General features: G+C 35.5%; 1 protein-coding gene across 1 annotated transcript in view; it reads left to right on the top strand.

Annotated features, from left to right (window-relative positions):
* The window catches only part of Sema3a (semaphorin 3A), a 502,602-nt gene that overhangs the window by 20,729 nt on the left and 465,391 nt on the right, over positions 1 to 16,482 (top strand). The gene's annotated exons all lie outside the window — the stretch shown is intronic.

Below are 16,482 nucleotides of genomic sequence, written 5' to 3'. Positions count from 1 at the left end.
TCCTAGACACTCTATAGACCCAAGTCACTGGAACAGCCTGCACACTGAGGAGACTATCTCTGGGTTCACTCTTCTAGCACTTTTTTTTTTCATGATGAGGGTCTCCTCTTAGGTTTAGTGTCTCATTAATGCCATTTGTAATATAAGTATCATTTGAATCTTCTCATCCGTTTCCACTAAAAATACTATGATGAATGCTTGTTCTGCTAAGAGAAGTGGGGAATGTTATTTTATATTCTCTAACCATATTAGTTTGTAGCAATATATTAAACCCAGAGACATGAGAAAGCTGTCCTGCTTCAAGGCCATGAGATAAGGAACAGGTGAGTCAAGATACCCCTGTTTCCTAATAGAGAGGGAAACACAAAGCAGTGCAGAGCATAACATAACCCTGATTTCCAGCAAAAGCCTGACCTAAGTGCATTTCAGACAGCTTTTCCTTACTTCAATAAATGTGTGAAAAATTACCACCATACTAACATCTGCCTCCATGTGGCAAGGTTAAAGTATGCTTTTTCTACTTTTTTTCCTCACTTAAAACTTTATTATTAAGGCCAATATTTTATACCATTTTTATAATACAAGGGTTTCTAATTATCATTTGAAATTTGTTTCATATTTCCCCATCCTGACATTGAATATCCAATCACTCTCATTGAAATCAATCCATTGTATTATACTTGATTAAGAATATGGAATTTTAATATTTCACAAGTCGTTTGTTTCTGTATATGATTTTGGCCATTTTCACTATAATTGTGGAAAATAGTAAAGTTGTTAAAGACATGGTGAAAACTTCCAACAGAATAGAAGGGAAGAAATCTGATACTTTATGTTTTATCTATATTTGTGCTCACACAGCTTTGCGGTTTTCTTTAATCCCAGTATCTCTATACATAGCATACGTATAACAGCTCAAATCAATCCAAAGGCAACCTGTTTAATTCCAAAGTCCAGTGTAGTAGTGTCAGTGGACAATCCAATTTCTATGCTGTGGCTACTGTCTTTGTCATTATAACCCTACACTGATAGAGATCCAAGAACTGACTGTTAATTTCACCATCTGCCATGGTGGACACACAGTTTCCCTTCTTGAATATCAGCATTTCATTCAATTTGAGATTTAACTTCCTTAATCATACCGTTCAGGACTGGTTTTGTGCTGCACCCTTGTTTCAGTTAGAAATAGTGCTCACAGATTTAAGGTGCAGTTGTCATAATAATGTCAAAAGGTGCTTTACAATTAAGTTTACTACATGTATGACGATTTGCAGATTGAAAATTTACATTTAACCAAAAAAATTGATCAAGCTCTAAAGGCAATTTGAACTCAGGAAACCATAGAACCTTGTTTGTAAGGGGAAGATCATAGCTTATCCACGAGGCCTGGCAAACACAGTCAGAAAGACAGCAGAGGGCATTTCAGGAGGAAAAATAGAACTATTGGGCTCAGAACAAGGAAAACTAGAAACCATTAGTAAGTTTTAGCTTAGTTCTTAAAATTACGATTTATTTTAAATGTCTACACCTGTATGTATCTCAACTTCTTGCCCCAAATCTACATCCTGTAAAAGTTCTTCCTTAATGATTGTCTGTAACGGACCAGTTAAGTGAAGTCCTGCCTTGGAGTCCTGCTCAAATACTGCCTTCCTTCTGCTTAGCAAATACTTTACTCCTTTCCTTTTTTTTTTTTTAAACTTACCTAGCTATGTAATCGCATGCATACTCCCACCTGTGCCTTCTTTTCTATTGTGGCTATAAATTAATATTTTATTACACATCGGGCACTCAATTTGAGGTTAAATAATCTCAGGAGCTACTTACTACTGTTCGTTGAGATAGTCATTTAAAACTCTATTAAATTAAATTTAGTCTGGTGATCAGTGGCAGGTGAGTTGAATTAATAATGATCCCGATCATTAACCTAAGCTATTGGAGGGGAGATCTGAGAATCAGGTGACTGTGGAGGTTGAGCCTAAGTGTAATCTTTACAATTATAAGTAGCAAAGTTTTGTTGGAAAAAAAAGGGATCTAAAAAAAGATTTCCCAAGTCAGTCTCATGTATAAAAATATGTTTCCCTAGAAACAAAGAAGAAAGAGAGAGAGAGAGAGAGAGAGAGAGAGAGAGAGAGAGAGAGAGAGAGAGAGAGAGAAACTGCTGGCTTAGACTATCTCCTTTTGACTGGGGAATTGGGGATTTTGATTGCACTCAAGCAATTCCAGGTCTAGATTTCATAACGCTTTTGTTTCCTTCTCTCTCTTGAGGACATAAAGCCGTTGGGATGGGTTGCTAACACAATTTCTATTTTTAACCTTCAAAAGACAGGAATTATTGTCCAATAAATACAAGCTTTGCTTTTGAACATTACTATAAATTTCAAGGTCTGTGACTTTTCCTACATACTGTGTTCATTTTTTGCGATGGAAAAATGAGACGCATTACGTTAAGTATTCCTTCAAATGTTTTGTTTAAAACTTTGCACTGAAGAAGAAAAAGATATATAAACATCCTTCTTCAGGGATTTCTTTGTACCCTTTTAAAGCCTTATGCATCTGTATAATAAAGGAGAAACAATGTGATGAGTCAGGAAATTTTTCTATCTTTTAAAGTGATATTGTGTCAAGCAGTCACTGATGACTGAGAGGAAATACCATTGAAGGAGAACAACAGTGAGATTTAATATCTGTTTGCCTTCAAGGCAACTTATAAATATTAATACTTTATGACCCTTGACAGAAAAGGAAAATCATGAGAGATAGTGGGAAATGATTTAAACTTCATGTCTTTCTGACTGGTTTTATTTTCTTTATTTTTATTTTATTACCTTTAGTATGTATTATTGAACATGAACCTCAAAGTGTTGTATTACACAATTATAACATCACAATTGCTCATCTGGCTCTTTTATGTGCTTATTGGAATGCTGATTAAATATATCTATGTCTTTCCCCCTCTTTCTAGTACTCAACCTATTGGTTGCAAGCCAGCAGAGAATCATAATCTATTTTTCCCTTTGACCCAAATAATTTTGTATGTGAAATCCAATTATAAAAAAGATGTCAAGGGTAGGCTATAAGGAGAAAGAATTAAAATCTTAGGCAAACTAATGAGTGGATGGGGACAAGGTTATGGGAGGCTTATTTTTACTCCTAGGTTGCTCTTTCTGGTGACTATGAGAAGACTTATGGCTCAAGAGGAGGTTTTGAAATGAAGTCAATTACAGAAGACTTGTAGTTCTTACTAGGTTAGAACTGAGGCTCACTGCTAAACATTAGCTCTTTTATGTAGATGAGTTAAGTTTTCCAAGTGAACCAGTAGCATTATTTTGAATGCAACATCTTTGGTCCTTACCTGAAGTCACTCGTCACAGTAAGGTGAGGCTCTCCCTTAGAAAGCATCCATGTGTTTGGTCTCCCCTCCCAAAGGTTTATATTTAAGACTTCTTTTGTTTGTTCAAGAAAATTTTAGAGCTATCAGATTTATTTATAGGACCTAATTTGTGGCCTTTCAAGTTTTCTCATATAACTTCTAATCTAGACTAAAAATGTATTTTGTTAGGAATATTAACTTGGATTAATTAATGGAAGGTTTTCAAAAAGCACATTAAAATAGAGAAAAATGTGTACTTTTAATTCTATCTGAAATAATTTTTAATCACATTTACAAATATATGTATGTGTGTGGTGTGTATTTGTGTGTGTGTGTGTGTGTTGTGGGCCACTTGTGTGTATGAAGGCAGAAGACAGCTTGCATGAATTGACTCTCTCCTTCTACCAATAGCCCGCACCTTACTGGCCCACTAAGCCACCTTTTCAATGCTAATGAATTTTGATAATAGGAAAAAAGACACACATGCTATAAGTTATACTTTAGAAGGTCAAATACTTAAGCAAAAACCTAGTTTTTCACTCAATATAGGTTCATTCTAAGAATATCTAACAGAAAATTTAATAATTGGTGACTGTTCACTATTCTAATCATGTAGGTAATGGCCTTTCCTTTTTTCTTATTGAGAAAGCACATATTCAAAGCATATATTCATGCTTTGTTTTAGTCTTATTACAAGTTTCAATAAAAATTATGAAAGAAATCTAGTTAACACAGAGAATCATGATTTTGCATCATTTGTAACATGATGTTTTAAAATACTTACATTCCCAAAAAATACACAGCTTTAAGCATAGTTGTGAAGTGAAATCATTCACTTCGGGTCCCTGGGAGAACTTGCTTTCTGGTAATATCAGCAAATTCATCACAAAGACATTGCATTTGCCATAAATAATTGATCACTTTATGGGTAGAATTGATTCTAACTGAAAAAAGTCAAGAAATTGATCCAGGCTACGTTCTCAGATACCAGAAGAATGCTTTTACTTTTCTAAAAAGATTTTCCATATTTACCTACTTTAGCAGATGTGTACAATGATTTAAGTTAACAACAGCAGCAAAAATATTCTTAATGACTGTTGGTTGCCATGTAAGAGCACAAAAACTTTCCTTATGTTTGAGACACAAAAGAAGGAAGTAACACAACCTGTATTTTATTATTATGTATCAGATGCAAAGCTTTTCCTAAGCTTTAAACCCAACAGAAAGCAGCTGCTGGGAAAATATCATTACACATACCTTAAGCTACAAAAAAACTAATTTAATGGTGACATTTTATTTTATTCAGATGGTCAAATGGTTTCTTCTGTTCAAACCAGCAAAGCTCACAGAAACTGTATCCGGATGAAATCACTGTAAGGTGCAGGCTCATGACTAAAACATTCTTTACAGATTACACAGAGCTACACTCAAATGGCACAGCAGGACTAATGAGAAGGTCTTCAGGAGGAGGCAGGCAGTCATTCAGCCATATTTAGCCATCTATGTGCATAAGCACAGGCTTCCAGGAAAATGACAGAAGGCTTCAAAACCTCTGAAGAGAAAACATATAGATTCTTTTTAAATTATGCAGCGTGTTTCTCTTTTCAACTTATTCCTATTTTAAAATTAATATTTCTCTTGTTTCCTCGGTCTAATAAAGCCAAAAAATTCCTAAAAATTGACCATTTTATTTATTCTTAAGTACTGATAGAGAAAATAAGATAAAATGAGAGAAAGGGAGAGGTAGATATTGATATAGAGAGATATAGATAGGTAGATAGATGATTGATAGATGATAGGTAGATGATAGATAGATAGATCGATAGATAGATAGATAGATAGACTAGAGATAGGTGAGAAAAAAGGAGAGAATTACCTAAGATTTTCTTATAAGTCTGTATAATCATGAGGTAAACTTGAAAACTAAGTGTAATTTGACATTTTTGTTGACATGTTTAAATAATAAGAATATTTTATGGTTTAGAAGTAAACTAGGAAATACATTTTTAAACAAACAAACAAAAATTAGTACTAATTATCTCTGTATAAAACAAACAAACACCACTGAGAATCAGATTTTTAAACCTGTAATGTTTACTGAATGTGAAGGTCAGAGATCTGCATCTGCTTAGCAGCAATGCTATTCTGAAATCATTCTTCTCGACTGGGAATAGATTTGGTTTGGGCTTTGTTCCCTCATTCGTTATTTGTAGTATATCTCCTGAGAAGACCTGCACTACACCTATAGGTAAGAGAACATGATCAACTTAAACAGCTGATAAAAATAAAAGAGGGGGAGCAATGCAAATTCACATTGCCTTGTATCCTAAGCCTTAGAGAAAGAGCTAGGCTGCACTGCATCTAGGAACTTCGAAAAGTGCCTTTGTAATGAATGACCTTAAATGCAGCAAACTAAACACCTGCTGTGGATTGTAGCTGTGACCTTTACATAAATAAGACAGTCTTCCCACTCAGGAATGACTCCCAGGTGGTCCTGGCACAGCCTGGTCACATCTGTGAGATCTTAGGGAGCTGGGATGAGGGCTCTGCGTGTTGACACCGTGCCAAATGACCTTGGTCAAAGCTTTGCACAAATAAGGAATTTAAAAAATCTTCCAAGATATAACAAAAGAGAGGCTGAACCTTATAATGTGATGCTGATTGCCTGCCCAGGATGGCTTTCTTCTCTATGGGCCTACACATTCCTGATTCATAAATAAGTTTCTTGGAGAAGATAATTTTCAATTTGCTGTCCTTTCAGAATTGTCAGTAAAATTTGATCTCACCAGAGGTAATCTACATAAAATATATAATTTATTTGTTCTAAAGGGTTTCATATGTAGAATATTGGGTACTTGGTTTGGTTTCAAAATAGGTTGAGGACAGACAGAAATTTAGACATCATTAGATAAAAGATCTACTATTATATGTGAAAATACTATAGGAAATATTTCATATGGGAAGCCTTTTTGACATTCAGAAAGCAGTTGTTTCGAATACTACTTCACTAGGCAAGCTGCATAAAGAAGAGAAAAGGAAGGTTGTATCTGGCAGAGAAACTGTATAAGCTAGAAGGTAAGGAAAGAGAAAGAACTTCAAAAATGTCAAGACCAATGATGCTGGAACATACCAAAAGTGGAAAGTAGCTCCCCACATAATAGAAGCTAGATCATAAAAGGATCTGCATAGATGTATACACAGTTCAGAGTACGATGTCATGGCCTCAAGGTATGGTTCATGGATCTTGTTTCTAAAGGTGTTAAAGAGATCTGTATTGTAGAAGAATTTTAATCCAGAAACATAGCTGCTCTAGCAAAGGATCACATCCAAAGACCTTATAGGTCTGTGTGATCCAACTGAAATACAAGCATGCCTTTAATCTTCCCGGCTAAAGTATAGTACTCACTTTTCATCCCAAACAATGTAGGTAAGGTTAATTTGTAGAAGGAAGCAGTCATATTTGAAAGTGAATTCTAATGGAGGGGCATAGTGAGAAATCAGAGAAAGAATTAACAGAATGAATGATTTTACAGAGAATATTTGCAGAGAGATCAAACTAGACAAAAGTGAAGAAAAAAGCGACCAGAGAATAAGAAGAAGCCTGAAGATTAGAACAAATTGCCAGAGTTAGTTTGAGAGCAAGCAGAGTAATTTAGTGAGAAGCCCAGAGAGGGGAGACTGAATTGGTCAGCTTGGTGAGGAGTTTAAGCCAGAACAACTGAGTTGTACCAGCCAGAGTTTATAAAGAATAAAAATGGGTGAACTTATTCAGCAGTAGGCCTTTAAGATAACAATTACATTTGGCAAATAAAAAGATACATTGTATCTCACAATATTACTTAAATTTCTCAACCTCGGGTTTCATGATGTGTGAAGCAACTTAGTATTTTGTTTCTCAGGATGTAGAATGGGAAAAATTATATAACATACTCTAATATTGAAACATCAGCTATACAAAAAATCCACACAAATTTTGAAATTTAAAATTAATCTATTGAATTGCCATAGGCAGATTTGGTGAACTTTTCTAAACACATCCCACCTGTGTTGTGAAGCATGCTCCAGAATGAAATATAGGATGTGTAGGAATGGGGGTTTCAGGAGGATCTTTGCAGAGTAATTGTCAAATGCTGCTCCCATTAACTCTACCACAATAATCCCATAATCCAAGAGCAGAAATGCTCTGCTGCAGCTTCTAAATCCTGCACAAAGGCAGTCCATAGGAACAACTGACTGCCTCTATCTTCATCCAGAACTGCCTCATCAGATTATTAAAAACAAGCAGATGTGATAAGCTCTGATATTGCATGAAGTTCATCTTAGTTGAAAATTTGCATTCTAATACTAAATTAACATTTGTTAAAGGTTCATACTATCATCTTAGAAGAGTAGAGAACTCATTGACTTTTCCAGAGTTTTCTATCAAGGATAAGAAAATGTAACTGAAAAAATTATTTTGAATAATAGTGGGAAATGAATTTACATTGTATATTTGATTATATCACAAACTAACTTGCCTCTTCAATAGATGCATATTAAAAGAACAAAGGAATTGTTTACATGTATTGAGTGAATACATAGGGGAAAGTCAGTTTGACAAATGAGCTATTGGGTACATTTGGAAGTCACTTTGTGGGGTGATGCATGATCAGCCCTATAGAGCAGAAGACAGTTCTACGATGAGGCTGGTGAAGATATGCACTGAGGAAGGAAAAAGTTAGATGTGGGGGTCATTGGAGAAGCCAGGGAAGGTCTTCTAAAACATGGTATGGCTGTCCAGTCAGGAATTGTCGCCAAAACAGTACTGAGGGTAAATATTTAAGCAGTAGATTATTGCAGTCCATAGACATGTGGACTGAATGAAAAAACGAAAAATAATGTATGATGATTTTATACTTGCTGTTTGGATGCTAAAAAAGGTAACGTGTTTCGATTTGTCTTATGATGTGTTTAGTATGTTTCTGAGATGATCAGGCATTAAGGTAAAGTTATCATATAAATAAAATTGAACTTTTTATATGAGGATTACACATCATTATTGATATTAATTTTTATAAAAGTATTTTTAAAGGAGGCTACACAGTCATTTTTAAATTCATAAAATATATCAGAAAGTGTTCCCAGATCACTTGGAATTTTAGAGTTTCATTTCAGTGTGATAGTGTGACATTAGCATATTCATCAGAAATAAAGAAAGTCATTTGACTGTGGGCTTCAAACAGTTTACTTACCTACAAAGTAATGGAATTGGATAGCTTACAATTCCTGCAGAGCAATTAGAAAGTTATATAGATGCTTATTATCATCCCATGTAATACCCAGAGAATTGATGTATGAAATATAAATGCAGAAGTCAAAATTAGCCTTGTCAAAACAAGGCGGCACTGATCATTGTTGCTCTTTGTATCCTAGAGCCACACGGCAGGGGACTTTTGATTTGAAAAAAAAAAAAAATCTATCCAGTCACATGGTCATTAAACAACTCTTCCTATTTATGTCCTTTCAGTTCCTTTGTCAATAAGAATGTATATTCCCAGGTCAAATATGAAAATTATGTTGTCTTTATCTTCCAAGTTTATTGAATATGACTTTCATGTTTATCTAATGGAATATTCTCTTTTTAAATATCTGTTCTTTCTGTAGGTCAGTTCTAGTTGGTGATATTTAAATCCAAATGATCATAAAGACCTTATAACTATTCAGCTCCAATCCTATCATGGATCTCTCTGGAAGTTAGAGAAGCACCAAGTGTCACCATATATTTTGGGCTTCCTGTCTCCAGCATTATCTCAGTCTGGGAGCAGTCTCATTTTCTTCTTTCTTTTTGACACCATACTGTTTGGACTAAAGCTTTGTTTATACTTTCTATAGGTTTTTGTTTGTTCGTTTTTGTTTTGTTTTGTTTTGTTTTTACATCTTTCTAGGGCAAGCTCCTTATCCTTCAGATTTCAGATAAAAGATAATTCTTCACATCAACCTTCCAGTTTTTCCCCTTTCATAATTTTATTAGGCATTTCTGGGGAAATTTTTCAATGTAATTATATTCTGTGCCTCATGCCTCTGTCACATGGCATTTTTAATCTGAGGGCTCTTGTAAATTTTTAACTTGAATTAAAAGATCCATTGTTATGTGCAGTTCCTACTACCCTGGTTTATGCTCTGGGAAGACCATACCTGGTCCATATTCCCAGCCACTGTGGATGAAAGACACATACATGTTAGCTTATTTTCCATGTGCTGGACATGGTCAGACACTTCTTGTTTGCTTATTCTTTTTTGTTTTTTCGAGACAGGGTTTCTTTGTATAGCCCTGGCTGTCCTGGAACTCCTCTGTAGACCAGACTGGCCTCAAACTCAGAAATCTGCCTGCCTCTGCCTCCCAAGTGCTGGAATTAAAGGTGTGCGGCACCACCACCCTGTGGTCAGACACTTCTAACCTCTCATGGCTACCATGCCCTTATTTTCACTCCCAGCTCAACATTTCCAATTCTGCTCTCAACTTAATTGCTCAGTTACCTTTAGTCCTTGCTAAGCACCCTAAATCTGCCCTCAGCTTAGTTATGTTTCTAATCTCCTGCCTGCTACCCCAGGCTGAGTTGGGGAATCAGCCAATGACGACTCCACTCAAGTTCTCACATGGCTTGTGGTTCTTGCTTTCTGAAGGATGGCGAAATCTCTCTCTGTACCTGCATCTCTTAGCCTGCCTGTAGGAAACTGTAAGTTCTGCCTCTTCTGCTCAGCCGTTAGCCACTGGCATCTTTATGGATTGATCCAGAACTAATTGAGGAATTCACACAGTGTGAAGAGCAGAATTAGATGCTCCAGAATCCACAAAAACCTATGTACAATAGCATGAAATCCCAGTTCCTATAATGAGATAAGAAGAATACACAATAGGATCCGTCTAAGCTCTTATATGGGCTGGTTTATGCTGAAATGAAAAAACACACACACACAGGGGGAGGGGAGAAGAAGAGAGAGGGAGAGAAGGAGAGAGGGGGAGAAGGAGAGAGAGGGAGAGAGAAGGAGGAACAGAGGGAGGGAAGGAGAAAGAGAGAGACTGTCCTGGTTAGATTTATGCTTGATACAAACTAGAGTCATTTGAGAAGAGAGACTCTAAACTGACAAAATGTTTTCAAAAGATTTACCTGTAGACAAGTATGTATGACATTTTTGTAATTAGTTATTGATGTAAGAAGACCCAGCCTATTGTAGGGGTACAATCCCTGGGCAAGTGTTCTTAGGATGTGTCAGAAGTTAGCCCAACAAGCCATGGGGAGCAAGCCAGTAAATAATACACCTCCATAGTTTCTGTTGGAGTTCCTGATTTGACTTCTCCACATGATTGGCTACAAGTTATAAGAAGAAATAACAATCAACCACTTTATTCCCCAAGAAGAGATTTTGGTTATGATGTATGATCACAATAATAGAAAAGCTAATTAAGATAATCCCTTTCTCAAAGTTGAAACTCAAGGTCTTATATCTTCCATAAGTGTACCATGATGGACAGGTACTCACATAGAAATAAGTGTGCTGTCTCTGTCTCTCTGTCACACTACACACACACACACACACACACACACACACAGTGGGGAGCATTAAAAGCATACAAGCAAACAAACAGGCAAAGGACATCTGAAAGACTGCCAGGCAATTGCCAAGGTGTAGGTCTAACAGATATGGATCCAACCAGACTATTGTTATAAAATGAACTTTCTCAGAGCTGATTCCTCATGAGCACATTTGACCTCCCTCCTTTTTCAGAATGGCTGGTTGTGTACATATTCACTCAAAATTTAAATCTGAGGAGCATTCTCAATAAAGAATGCTAGACTATGGGAAAGCATACACATAATTTAAAGGAAATCAGCCATAAACAAAAATACAGACCATAGACTAATTCTAAAGACTGAATCTGATGATCTTGTGAAACTAGTGTCAGTACCGGTGATCAGGGAACATTAGTTCTCCACATTCCTTCAAGGCTACATTGGCTTCTTCACCTTAAATTACTTGGGAAGATTCCAGAAATCACAGTTGCTGTATGTAAAGTTTGTCATTTCTTGTTGCTTGATTAATATGTACTCCTGAATTATAGGCTGCACTTTAAAATTGTTGCCACAGTGGTATTCTAAAAATGTAATATAAGCTGAAAAGCAGGCCATATATCTTCTGTTAATTCCTCACAAAGCTTTAGTATTAAGATTTGCTTTCGTGAATAAAACGTTACTCAGTATGTAATTGTCGAATCATAATTCTATCTGGAAAATGCTTCATAAAGTATAAGCTGTGAGATCTATATGTTTATGATTATAGAAGAGCAGTTAAGCTACACAGGACATAATCAACAATATTTTAAAAATAGTAGAATTCAGTTTTCTTTGAGGGGCTGGCCACTGGCAGTTTGATCATGCTCTAGAATATATGGGTAACAAATATTGGACTTTGTATTTTTCTTCTTTTTGGGGGAGGAAGAGGTCACAGGGGTTGGAGGTGGACAAAGGAGGACTGGGAAGTGATTGGGATGCAATTCCAAAATAGTCAAAACAATATTATGTTCGAAAAAATAGAAACATCAGTTAAGACACAGATAAACACTTATAAGTATTGCTAAAAAATAGAATCTCCTTAAAAATTTCAAATTCTATTATTAATATATTGGCCTTTGTTGCCAAGATGGAAAATACAAATTGAATAATGACTGAATGATGTTAATTCAATGATAAATAATAGTTAAAAATAAAACATGTATTCATTTTATATTAATAAGGAGTTCATTCACTATCCACATACAATTTAGTTTCCTTTGTTTGAAAGAATTCCACCCCAATGCTATTTTGATTAGTTGAATAGAGTTAAATTGGCTATTTTAAAGTGAATTTATCACTTCTTGAACTGTCATGGTTTATTTTGGTCCCACAGGTTTACACAGTTTAAAGAAAACATATCAAAGTACCTTTATTATTTTATTATGTCTTATGCTTCCCTATGCAAAAACTATCAACCATATGCATATGTGCTTTCAATTCTGTATCTAGAGTTAGTCATAGCTGAAGGCAAGAAGACAGCTGAAAAGAAAAAGAAACAGATCTTTCCAAGTATTTGTGCATCAAAAAATACATATTCATACTGGAACATTACTTAACAAGAGTATGCTTTGTGCACAGAGCCACAGTGCATTGTTGATAAAGTTCAAGCCGATATTCCTTATCCTCTGCTGATTGCCACTACTGGTGGAACCCAGCAGGATAGTCAGAGGAAGTTCTTGAACATTTGCTCTGTTTGAATGTTTAAACATATTGAACGTAAGAATGCAATTTGGAGATATAAATTTCTGAGACATAAGGCAGCTGCAGACTGCTCACGAAGAACATTTATCAACATATTTAATCTACAATTCATTTCACATCTTGTGTATAGAGCATCATGTCTATTACATAGCATTTAGAACAAACTATACTTGAAGCACATCACACTTTCCTAAATAAGCCAAATGGCATATATCCCATGAATTTTAAGTTTCTATTTGAGATGCTAAAATAATTTTAAAGAAATAAGTGTTTTAAGAGTATTGAACTAAATAAGCCTACTTTTCAACTGAATGTCTTGGGGATTCTCTTGATTTGGAATGTAATTAGAGCAATCTGTGCATGCAAGGAGAAGCATTTCAATGAAGCTGTGTAACTCAATTCTGTACTTGGCGTACTTGGGTACAAGTTACAAGATGTCAGAAAATAACACCTGAAACCACAGTGCAAAAGCCCTGTCTTCCCTGCTTCCTAAATGTATTTCCTTTCTGATCCTCGTCTTCCTTATTCCTGAATGGAGAAATATGATCTCTGCCCATCCCCAAAGCTTTGGATGTCTTATATTATGTAGCATGCAATTAAGCGTTGAGCCAATGAAATGAAGGCACTTTATAATTCACGTTGCTTGTTTCCAGGTTATAGCCATCTAGAGGGCTGAGAACATGAAACTGCTTTACAAATGATTGTTTTCCCCAATCTGACTGAATGTTTCTATTATTTTTAAAAAAAGGTGCATATTTGTTTTAAAGTTGCACAAAAAATTGAAAATCATTATTACTATTGTTATCTCTCCTGTTTGCCCTGTACCCACAGGACCAGAAAATTATAATTCACAATTCTTGACATTTTGGGAAAGCAATCTAAAATGAAACATCTAACATAAACTGAACACCATGTTATCAGGTCCTGACATATTTAGGAAAAGAAGTAGCCTTCTTGCTGCTGCTTTGTTTGCCTTTGTATTTGAAGGTTTGGGGAAATCAATGAAAAAGGTGTTTTGATTTAATAAATTCTGTGAATATGCTATAAAATTCTGACTTCACATTTAATTTCTAATATCTTGAAAACTAGAATAGCATTGTTGAACTGACCTGGTAAACCGATGACTCTAAAAAGTTACAGGTAACAAAAGTTAAGCATTGATTAACTTAAAATAAATGTGGAGAAAGTTGTAGTTTACAATTGTAATACTTCTGTGTATAAATTACAAAATTAGTCTTGAAGGCATACGTTTTTTCAGAATGGCAAATGAATCTTTAAGGAATGAGTAACTTCATATAGATGTCGAGATAGATATATTCCATGTGGGTCTAGGACTCAAACAGCCCTTCTATTGAGACTACAGCATGTCTCATTATATCCAGTTTTTTTTTTTTTTTTTTTTTTTACAAAGGTGCATTTTTTTCTTCATTATTTGGCTTGATGGATTGTCCTCACATTTTTATCTTGAATTTTATCTATTTTCATCTCTGCTAAGGTTAATAGTGACAACTTGCAATCCTTGAGAATGGCTGCTGATGTACTGATGAAAACAAAGTTTCAGTGAATTATAATTTAATTTTTACAACCCATCATCACCATTTTAAAGAAATACCACACAAATGCAGCGGTGCCCGTCTGATGGACTGTCCTGTGTCTCCACAGATTTGGTAGATTCTTCTTACTCGCAGTGTGTCAGTGGCCACTCCACACTTCCTTCTTCTGTTTTGAACTGGGTGTTTAGAAAGAAGAGGCTAAGTTCTTAAATGCCTGTCATTTGTCATTTGCCACCTGACTGTTGTCTTAAATACCACAACTTCCTGCATTGTGAGAACAGTGACATACTAGAAAGGTCACAGATACCCTGAGGATTTGCATACAGACCAAACTCCTGGCACACTGACTGGTACTAGTGCCATCAAATGAAAATAAAGGCAGTGGTAGTTATGAGCTGTTGATTCTGAATATGAACTTCTGGGAGAGCTTAGAAATTCTATCACAAACCTAGAAGCCTAGATACTCATTTTAAAGAAGGATGGGGAATGCAAGTATTCTAAGCTTCTTACTAGACAAAAGGAGTAAACTGATAGATCATTTTGTTAGAGGATATTGGAACATTCATGAAAATATATAATATTCTTCTCAATTATTTATTTCTAGGATTGTCTTACCAATGTTAACTTAACTCATATTTTTATAAATAAAAATATACATATATAGTATCATATGTGTACTGACGATATGATGAAGTAGAAGAAAACGGTGAACAATAACAGGTCTAGGGTGGAGGAGAAATGAGATGAAAGAACAGCGGTTATAGAGATATGCTGAAGTAAATTAGAGACTTATGTGAACATGTTCATATGTAATCCTATATAATTTAAAAAAATACAATGTAAATTTAAAAAGAATGAAAATAAATACGGAAGTCCTTTCTCTATAGACGAAATCAATGAGCTTTTGCTCATGTTGAAAAGCAGTTACAAAGCATGTCTTCTTCAAAACTGTAGTGGAGGGAACATGTACTCTTGCAAACTTGATGTATCACTTTTATGTATCTCAATCTCAGAATCCTCATGATCATTAATTGCTTCTGTATGGATGCTCAGGGGTCAATTACAATAGCTTAATTTTAAATATATGAACTGGTTATAAAAAAATTTATAAATCTCGCTCCTTTAAGTAACAATTCTTTCAGTATTGAGTATCTCAGCTCATATTTATTGGAATCTGCTCCTGATCATCACTGTCTGAACAGAGGTGCTACAGAACTGAATATTTAAAATTGCCATTGATAGTACTGACAGAATGGCTCAGTGGGTAAAGAGCATGGATACCAGACAACACGAGCTTGATCCCAGTGTTCATATGGTGGAGGGAGCAGATTAGCTCTTACCAGTTGTCCTCTGACTTTCTAAGGCACAACAGGTCATGAAGAGTGTTCACATGTCCACAGATGCTCTCTGTCTCTCTGTCTCTCTGTCTCTCTGTCTGTCTGTCTCTGTCTCTCTGTCTCTCTCAACACACACGCACAGAGAGAGAGAGAGGGAGAGAGAGAGGGAGAGAGAGAGAGAGAGAGAGAGAGAGAGAGAGAGAGAAAGAGAGAGAGAGAGAACTGTAAAATTAAAGAGTAACATGTATTCATCTTTGAACCAAAAATACATACATTTAAATAGGAACAAAAAAAGCACACAGCACTTGGCCTTCTGTGTCCTTCTGACTTTGTAAACTAAGGTGACATTAACAAGTCACAATCTGCCAAAATTTCTTTGTCTGTTTTGTTTGTTTGGTTTTTCGAGACAGGGTTTCTCTGTATAGCCCTGGCTTTCCTGGAACTCACTTTATAGACCAGGGTGACTTCGAACTCAGAAATGCACCTGCCTCTGCCTCCCAAGTGCTGGGATTAAAGGCGTGCACCACCACTCCGGGCTCTTTTATCCTTCTTGTGGATCTTAAAGCTATTTACCTTAGAAAATTGCTCAAAAACTAAATTAGTCTTATGAATATATCCTACAAATAGAGCCTTAACTATATTTGTTTATGTCCCTATGTAAATCACTGAAATAGCATCGCAGGTGTTACACAGGAATACAGCAATTCCTTCAGTTGAACAAAAGAATCAGTTGTATATCGTATATCTTTCATGAACAGTTTGTTGAAAGAAGGTGTGTTCTAAATGTTTGACTATAGAATACAAAGCTATGCTGTTCCCTAAGTCAGAATACTTATGAGACACCAGATAATTGGAAAAAAATAAAGTATTTTCTGTTATTCCTAGGCTTAGTTTTAGATGGTAGAATTATCCATTGATATCTAGTACAA

The sequence above is a fragment of the Mus caroli genome, unplaced genomic scaffold (assembly GCF_978045245.1).
Source record: "Mus caroli unplaced genomic scaffold, Mus_caroli_1 scaffold_4, whole genome shotgun sequence".
Classification (NCBI taxonomy): Eukaryota; Metazoa; Chordata; class Mammalia; order Rodentia; family Muridae; genus Mus; species Mus caroli.
The sequence above is the reverse complement of the archived record's forward strand: the minus strand, read 5'-3'. Positions and strand labels throughout refer to the sequence as shown.